We start from the raw sequence: 9,711 nt of genomic DNA on the forward strand, positions 1-9,711 counted from the left end.
ATACCAAGAAAAAAAATGAAAAGAACCCCTCCCATAATACAGAATTTGAAAGTAGTTGAAAAGTTTGAAACAGTTTTAAAATGGTCTCAAAGTAGTTATATTAGTATTTAATGAAGAAAAAAAATGAACCGTTTTAAAACAGCAGAAATATCAGTCAAGCCAGTACATGAGCTTAGTCATCACCACAATTAGTTGGACATGAATATGGTTTCAATCTATTGCATCTCCAGGGTGCCAGCAAGGGATTGCTGTGGAGTTCTTGAAACTCAATCATCCACTGCCAGCTAAATGTGATTCAGAAACAAGGAAAGTTTCCACAAATAATCTCTCAAGGAATGCCAAACTAGGCATTTGCAGTGATGAACTAAACTTACTTCTGATGCTTGTCCAATTCCTGTGGTCTTTCAAATAGCGGAAGGTAGAAAGGAAGGAAGTAACCTCAAAGCATGGAGTCTGGAGACTCAGATAACTGCATTTGAAGAACTGGCAAATGTCCTGTAAGAATGTCTTCTACGTGTACCTAGATGTCAATCAAGATGTTTTGCCAGTGAAGGAGAAAATAAGGGGATTGTGATGCATGCTTGTGAAGGTAAGACTTGCACACATGCTCTGACTCACAGCTGGAATGGAACTTTCCTTGAAAAGTTTCCTCATGTTTTATACTAGACTCACAATCTTAGAGGCAGTGTCTTTCATCCCTCACTGAAATTCAGAAGCATTTTCATCCAGGAGATAACATCATTGGTTCTGCTCTCTCTCAGGCTGGTTCATTCATCTTTGTGGAAGAAGATGTCAGTATTTGCAAAAATTGAGTGAGTACTTTTCATTGTTTGCTTTCTTTGCTGGTGGGATAATTTCACTTAAAGCTGCAGTTTCAAAACAATAGCTTGATGGCTCAGAAAACAGTCCTATGGGTGTATGCATCTAGATGGCCATTGGGAACTTAGAGTCCCAACTGTTGTCTCAGAGACATGATCCAAGATCAGACCAGTAACTCTGAACCTTCAACAGTCCAGTCATCATGCTTCTCCCTGTACTAGCTGCAGCTCTGAGATTGGGGACTGACCTTGGAGTCAGAAGTATGTGGGTGTCCTGGGGAAGTGGAAAGGGAAGGAGTGAGGCTCCACCTTGATCTAACGTATGGTGGCTTTTCAGCTTGTTCTGCTCACACACCTGCCTAACCCTATCATGTAAGCCTTTGCTGAAAGGGAGGAGCATGGAGGCCGCTTCTGCTTCTGTGCTCCTTGTACTTTTAGAAAGATGCCCATTACACTCAGAGTTCAGAAACCATGAAGGCAAACAAAGCAGCTGAGAAAAATGAAACAAAACAAACAATCTTATCATTTTCATTCAATAAACTGAAGCTTATCCTGGTAAGACAGAGGTACTATGGGGTGGGGGAGGGAGTCCTCTAATATGTATACCCTGTCCTTAATAGTATCACTCTCCCCCTAAGGGACAGGATCCACAGTCTGGGCTTGCTCCTGGACCCTAGTCTGTCCCTGGAGTATCAGGTGGAATTGGTGTCTGGGAGTGTCTTTTTCCAGCTATGGTGGATTTTCCAGCTCCACCCCTTCCTAGACAGAGGGAACCTGAAGATAATTACCCATGCTCTGGTAACTTCCAAAAAAGATTTTTGTAATGCACTCTACATGTGCTGTCCTTGAAGATGTTCCAGCAATTGCAGCAGGTACAATATTAGGCTGCTCAGTTGGTGCTGTGTAAGAGTGACCCATATAACAGCAGTTCCAAAAGAACTTCAGTGGTTACTAGTTGTGCCTCAAACCCAATTCAAGGTGCTGGCATTGACATATAAAGCCCTAAAATGGCTTGGGGCCTGGCCACCTGAAGGACCAGCTACACCTGTATAGGTGTATACCTACACCCCCAAGATCAGTGCAGGAGGGCTTTCTGAGAGACCCACCACTCAGGGAGGTGAGAAGGGTGGCAAATAGATGAAGGGCCTTTTCTACTACTGCTCCCTGAATCTGGAACTCTCTCTGTAGAAAAATTCACATGGCACCCCAAAGAAAAGACATACCTTAAAAAATGTTTTAATACTTTGCCCTATGAATGCTGGTGGCCTTTTCATATTATTGTTGTACTGAAGTTCTAATCTTTTAATTTTTTAAAATAGGTTTTAGCATGTTGTTATTTATACTTATGTTGAATATATTGTTTTAATATGTTTACTATGTTGTTGTAACCTGCCTAGGAAGGCCTTTTGGTAGTTATAGGTGGCATGTAAATATGAGTAAATAAATACATACATACATAAATAAAAAAATGTGAACTGCTTGTATATCAATGGCAGTAAAGTAATGTGAAAAGTTATTTATATAGGTATGCATGAAAATGAAGACTGATCAAGTCTCTTCTTAGGGAGGGCAGACAGCAGTTTAGTTCTGGCTCCCATTCTTCTCATGGCAAAGTCAGATGAACACATTCCAAGGCGTTAGGAGGATCCCCCCCCCCCACACACACACACACAAATAAAATGGATAAAAATGCTTGAAATGAGTACAAGTGGATAACTACCCGGAAAATTAGGCTCTCACATAGAGTAAGAAAAGTTCCGTGTTTGCATGATCTCACACAGTGAACAACGGAGGGAGGTGACAACTTTGTGAACTGCCTTAGCAATGCATGCACAGCATTGTTGATTTTGCACTGGTAACAAGGTAAGAGCAGGCCTCACACACAGCAACTCTGTCCTCTGTTCCAACCTTAAGGCAGCATCTAATATCATGCTGAAGGCAATGAGGCAATGAGGAGAACTTCAGAGAGGAATGACATCATTCTAGGCCAAATAATTGCATGGTTTCTTTTATAGGATCACTGCAAAATCTGTATCAGCTACATGAAGAAGTCAATCAACATTCCACACAGAGAAGCATAACTGTTGCTGTAATGAATGATTCCGGGGATCATTCCTCCTTTTGCAAGACATTCCATGCCCTGTTGATCTTTCCCATCCCAGCCAAGAGAATTGATCACTTCAGATGTGACTTTACAAACACTTTTATCTTCAACAATTCCAGGGAGAATTTTCAAATTGTTTAGATTAAGTAACAAGAGAAGATATCATGTGTTGGAAAAATTTGGATAAATCCTGTCTGAAAAGCATTACTCCTGTGTGCCTTTGCATTGTGGGATCAAATCCTGTCTTCCTTCTCAAAACCAAGCTGTTGTTTAAAATGGCATTCCCCCTCTCTTTTCTCTCACCTTTAGCTGTAGGCTACAGTAGACAAATATACATTGTAAATAGTCATTGTTGGAATTCAGTTTACAATAATCTTTTGATAGCCCAGAGGGCTTCATGTGCCCTGATCATGCAGAATGTTTGGAGTAGAGATAAGGGTCTGAGCTTATCATGAATAGTTTCTAGTAACTTGAATTTTCATGTCTGAGCAGACCTGGAGATGGGTTCAGGTTACTCAAAGTGTCAACACCGGCAATAAGAAATATTGTAATCTCATTGTTACAGTGTGATTGAATGACATTTCTTTATTGGTTCAGTATGTGATGACCTCAGAATCTTATTGTAATCTCTGCATTCTGTCACCAATTGCCCTGTACCTGTGTACCTATAAATGCCCTGTAGTGGTATTGAAGCTTTGCAGCAGAGTTCACCTCTGCCTGCCCGGTAATGCAGCATGCATTATAGTGAGTGTACAGTGGGAACCTTGTGAGTAAAACAATAAAGCCTCAGATGGTCTGGACGCTTGGTCTTTCCCATGAACCCGAGTTTTATTCCCTCTTCTCAAATTGAGATTCCGGGATTCTGACACATGTAATTATGAAGATAGTCATTTCCAGAGTTATTGTATTTTGGTTTCAGTTACAAGGACTGAAACTAATTCTGCTTTTTCTCAAAACCCCTGTGGAATTTTGGTGGCAACATACAGAAACAGTAGCAAAACACATGGAGGATGTTTACACAGAGGTCCAGCAGGAGTTAGAACATGGGACATCATCGGTAAAGATATCTCATGGAGACAAATATCCCATCAATCAGACCTGTCAGGTGATAATGTTGCAAACAGGAGGCAGCTTTAATCATGGTTGCTCTAAGTGTAGGATAGAAGACCCCAGCCTCTGTGTCTTGAACTAATGCTTGTGCTTGTTGTGATGCTCCTGTTTCCCGGGGTGTTGCTGCTGGGAGTGTTTCCTCAGCTGGTCAGGAAGGCTTCCACTGGGCATAGGAGATGCAGACTGTCTCATAAGCAACATCCTCTTCACATGTATTATTATTATTATTATTATTATTATTATTATTATTATTATTATTATTAAAATATTTCTATGCCGCCCCTTGCCGAAACCTCGGGGCAGCTTACAACACGATAAAATACATTGAAATACAATAGTACATAATAAATTACCATTAAATACAAAAGTACAAAAAATACATTGATTTACAAATATAAAATTAAAATTATCAGTATAAAATAAGTAAATAAAAATAAAGGGGGAGAAAGAGAAGGAAGAAGAAGTTGCCCTGGCCAGATCATATGTTTTAACAATTAAAATGATGTTTAAATAAAAAGGTCTTTACCTGGCGCTGAAAAACCAGTAACGACAGTGCCATTATCAGCCAGGAGACCTCATCATTGGCACCATTGCATCTCACGGTGGCTTTCTCTCCAGCCCAGAAACCTTCAACCAAGTTCCCCCTCCTGCATCAGTTGACAAGTTTGTGTAAGGATTATTTGGATCAGTTTTGCATTCCATTTGGTATGGGTGTTGGTGCTGGTGTTGGCATTTTATTTCAGTGACTAGTTTGAAAGCTGTAACCCCCTTACCACAGTTTAATGGCATTTAAAAAATTAACAAGTACAAAGTGTTGTACCTGACTCCCCAGGATCCTGACATAATAGAGGTACCTATCAGCTTTCTCAGGGCATTCAGGATAGGCATGACTCCTCTAGGCTCCAGATAGGCATGACACGGCCAAACACTAGAATAATCAGCTGTCTCAGGGTATGCATGATAGGCTTAGCTCTCCTAAGCTCTAGCCCATTCAAATGTCTAGTAACTGCCTCAGAGAATTCCCTCAGAAAATGGAAAGAGCTTACCTACAATGTAATGGACAAAGATTGCTTAGAAGGTGTAAATTAAAAGATAAAACTTACTGCTAAAATCTGCTTCTGTATATCTGCTTCTGTTTCTTGCTTAACTGCTGCTTTGTGATTCTGTAACTCCCCATTGTTGCCATTGTTCTGATTTCTGTCAAAAACTGATTGTATTGTTTACCATTTACCGAAAACTCACTGGGAAGCTATAAAAACCTCATTCCAACTCTGTCCAGGGCCGCATTCCCCTATGAATGTGGTCCCTGCTGCAGGAATAAATCTCCTCTTTACTTTACCATCCGGTCTCTGGTCTCGTCTGTAACATCTCGGGTACAACACAAAGAATGAGGGAAAAGAAAGGGATCTTTTTCCAGTCAGTAAACAAATCCCTAACACATTTAATTTTCAGCATCCAATAACAATTTGATTTCTGTTGACTCTGATTTTATTAGTCCTCCCACCTTGCATTTGTTCCTCTGTTAATTGTATTACACAAATTGTGTTGATTGTGGGGAATGGGTTTAAATATATCTGTGTCTCTCCCTCATGCATCAGCACTGCAATGCCAGGATGAGTGGAAAGTCACATAATTGTCACCTAACCCATTTTTCTCAACTCAGAGACCCACAGTTGTTTTCTCACCTCCTCAACAACACCCTTGACTTTCCCCATAAATTGCACTGTTAACTTGCATGCCCCTCCCCTCCCTTCCTCTTCCCTCTGAAAAAGCAGAGTTTGAGTTGCCTCTTCATTCCTTTCTAATTGTTCCTGTTGTTCTCTCACTAAAAGAAATTGCTAGCTGAAATGCATGTATATGGAGAAGGAAATAAATTAATCTGCAATATCTTCTGTCGAGCAAACTTTCAGGCTCTTTTGTATGATGTCTCATTTCTTTGTTCAGCTCTTTTTATGGTGAATATGTAAAGTTCATCAATTGCAGAAAGCAAACTCTTAGTCAACTTTGTGAACAAGTAAAGCACTTTCAGCTGGTTAAATAGATAGCAGCAACAGGGAATAACAATAGAGCAAAGATCTTAAGACTGCCTTGTGGAAAACTGTATAACAGTATTGAAATGCTAATCCTAATGCAAATACTAAGAATTACACAATTCACAGGAAGCCTTTTATTTTAAGAGGAATATTCTTGCACTTCAAAATGCACCTCTCATTTTAATGTTTTGACTAGAGCTTACCAGCTCATCCTGGCTCTGGCATTCGCAGTGAAGGAAATCAATGAAAACCCTCAGCTTTTGCCCAATCTCACCTTGGGCTTCAACATCTTTGAAGGCTACAACAATGCTAGGAGGACCTATCAAGCTACAATGCTACTTACATCAGCACAGCACAGACCGATCCCCAACTACAAATGCAACATCCAGTATAACCTGGTAGCGATCATTGGGGGACCAGACTCTGAAATCTCCCTTCATGTGGCAACTCTTCCGGATATCTGCAAGATTCTGCAGGTAGAATTCTTGCTCCTTCAGTCTCTGTGTGTAGAATTGGACAACAGCTCTGCTCAGTTCCCTGATCTTTGCATGGTCTCTGGAAAGAACATATAAAGGACAGTGGGAAAGCTTGGATTGATGAGGTATGGCTGCATTAAAAGGCAAATATACTGGTTGGACCTACACTGTATTTGTAACCCTTGGGCTAAACGGAACACAATATAAAGAACTACTCCTCCAGAACCAAATAGTCATTGATTTTTATGCAGGCAGGTTTAAGAAATGAAGTCTATATGTTTCCCCAAGTCCAAGAAGGAAGGGGACTCCAAATATATGAAGGCTATCATTTTTTGCAACTTGTCAAAATAGAATATTTCAGTAGAATACATATGTATTCATTAAGTTCACTTAATATGTTCCCTGACATATTTCAGTATACACAATTTTCCAGTCTAAGAGTTCTCTCTCTCTCTCTCTCTCTCTCTCTCTCTCTCTCTCTCTCTCTCTCTCTCTCTCTCTCTCGGTCTCGATCTGTGTGTGTGTGTATGTGTGTACATCAGTGTGTGTGAGAGGGATTTCCTTTTTGAAGGATCCCACTGAATTTTGGAGAGTGGGACCACTGGGGGGATAGGGGAACTATATTAGTTCCATCAGTGTACCTTGCTCAATTTTGTGTGGGTAATAGGGTAGAAAAGCAAAGGATATCTGGGAAACACATGCTTTATAGAAGCCTTGGTGAAAGGTCAGTAATGTTAGCAGAAAATGTTAAGAAAAACTCAGGACTCAAATCTTGGCTGCAAACTTCATGGATAATCCCTTAAACACTCAGATACTTAAGTAGAAAAGCACCAGGTGCATCATGGATCATGTTGCCACAGTCCAAGCCTCCAGTAGTAGCAGCTGCATGGAAGCATCTCCAACACTCTCTGGGCATTCTGAACAGCGGTCAAGGGACATTAAGTTTGCTGTTATTGTTGTTGTTAGTTTCAAAGCCATGTCCGACCCATTGCAACCCCATGGACCACATTCCTCTAGGCATTCCTGTCCTCCAGCATCCCCCCGAGTCCACTTAAGCTCATGCTGACTGCCCCCCGAGCCACTCCATCCTCTGCCATCCCCTTCTTTTTTGCCTTCAATTGTTCCCAGCATCAGGCTCTTCTCCAGTGAGTCCTTCCTTCTCATTAGGTGGCCAAACTATTTGAGTTTCATGTTCAGTATCTGGCCTTCTAAAGAGCAGTCAGGGTTGATCTCCTCTAGGACTGACTGGTTTGATCGCCTTGCTGCCCCAGGGACTCACAGAGTCTTCTTCAGCACCACAGTTCAAAGACCTCAGTTCTTCAGTGCTCAGCCTTCCTTATGGTCCAACTTTCACAGGTATATGTTGCAACTGGAAAAACCATTGCTTTGACTATATGAACTTTTGTTGACAGGCGATGTCTCTTCTGTTTAGTATGCTGTCTAGATTTCCCATAGCTTTCCATCCAAGGAGCAAGCATCTTTCAATTTCTTGGCTGCAGTCCCCATCTGCCATGATCTTGGAGCCCAGGAAAATAAAATCTGTCACTACCTCCATTTCTTCCTCATTCATTTGCAAGGAACTGATAGGACTAGATGCCATGATCTTCATTTTCTTAATGTTGAGTTTCAGGCCACCTTTTTTGCTTTCCTCTTTCACCCACATCAAGAGGCTCTTTAGTTCCTCTTCAAGTGCTGCCATTGGAGTGGTATTGTATGCATATCTGAGGTTGTTGATATTTCTCCCGGCAAGCTTAATTCCAACTGGTGATTCATCTAGCCCCACCTTTCTCATGATGTGCATTTATTTATTTATTTACTTATTTATTTAAAATATTTCTATGCCACCCCCATTGCAACAAAGCCTCGGGGCGGCTCACAAAAATACATAAAACATACATACATAATAATAATATAATTTAAAAGAAAAAAAATTTAAAAACCCCCAGTGCATTCTCGGTTAATTTTAAATTCCTAATTAATTCAATAATTTAGCAATTAAAATAAGTTTTCTATAAAAAGGTCCTAGCCTGGAGCTGAAAAATAAATAACGACGGCACCAGGCAGACCCCTCTGGGGAGCACATTCCATAGATGGGGCACCAGCGCAGAGAAAGCCCTCCTTCGGCTACTCACCCTCCTAATATCATTCACAGAGGTTTCCCAGAGAAGGGCATCCGTTGCTGATCTCAAGCGGCGGAAGGGCATATATGGGCACAAGCGTTCCTTTAGATATACAGGTCCCAAGCCAATTAGGGCTTTATAGGTCATAACCAACAACTTGAATTGGGCCCGGACTTCTATCGGGAGCCAGTGGAGCTGACGGAGAACTGGGGTTATATGAGAACAATGCCCAGTCCCCGTCAGCAACCTGGCAGCTCTATTCTGCACAAATTGAAGTTTCCGGACCATCTTCAAGGGCAGCCCCACGTAGAGCGCGTTACAGAAATCTAATCGGGAAGTTACCAGCGCGTGTGTCACTGTCGCCAGGCAGTCATTCTCCAGGAAGGGACACAGCTGATGTATCAGCCAAAGTTGAAGGAAGGCGCTCCTCGCCACCGCCGTCACCTGAGCTTCTAGAAACAGCTCAGGGTCGAGGAGCACACCCAAGCTGCAAACCCTGTCCCTCAGAGGGAGTGCAACCCCATTTAGGACAAGGCCCAAGTCACCCATCCTGACGCCCAAGCCACCCACAAACAGGACCTTCGTCTTGTCTGGATTGAGCTTCAGTTTACTGGCCCTCATCCAGCCCATTACCTCGGCCAGGCACCGGTTCAGCACAGCCACTGCCTCACCTGGATTGGTGGAAAATGAGAGGTAGAGCTTGGTATCTTCAGCGTACTGATGATTCTGCACCCCACACCTCCTGATGACCTCTCCCAGCGGTTTCATGTAGATGTTAAATAGCAAAGGGGACAAAATGGACCCCTGCGGTACTCAATGGCATAGCTGCCATGGTGCAGAGCCATAGTCCCCTAGCTCCACCTTCTGGAATCGGCCATTGAGATAGGAGCGGAACTACTGCAAAGCAGTGCCTCCGACCCCCAATCCCACTAGCCTATCCAGAAAGGTACCATGGTCGATGGTATCAAAAGCCACTGAGAGGTCCAGGAGAACCAACAGGGACGCACTCCCCCTGTCCTTCTCCCTGCACAGGTCATCGTACAGGGCGAC

Source organism: Varanus komodoensis, unplaced genomic scaffold, assembly GCF_004798865.1.
Source record: "Varanus komodoensis strain SLA01 unplaced genomic scaffold, ASM479886v1 scaffold86, whole genome shotgun sequence".
Taxonomy (NCBI): Eukaryota; Metazoa; Chordata; class Lepidosauria; order Squamata; family Varanidae; genus Varanus; species Varanus komodoensis.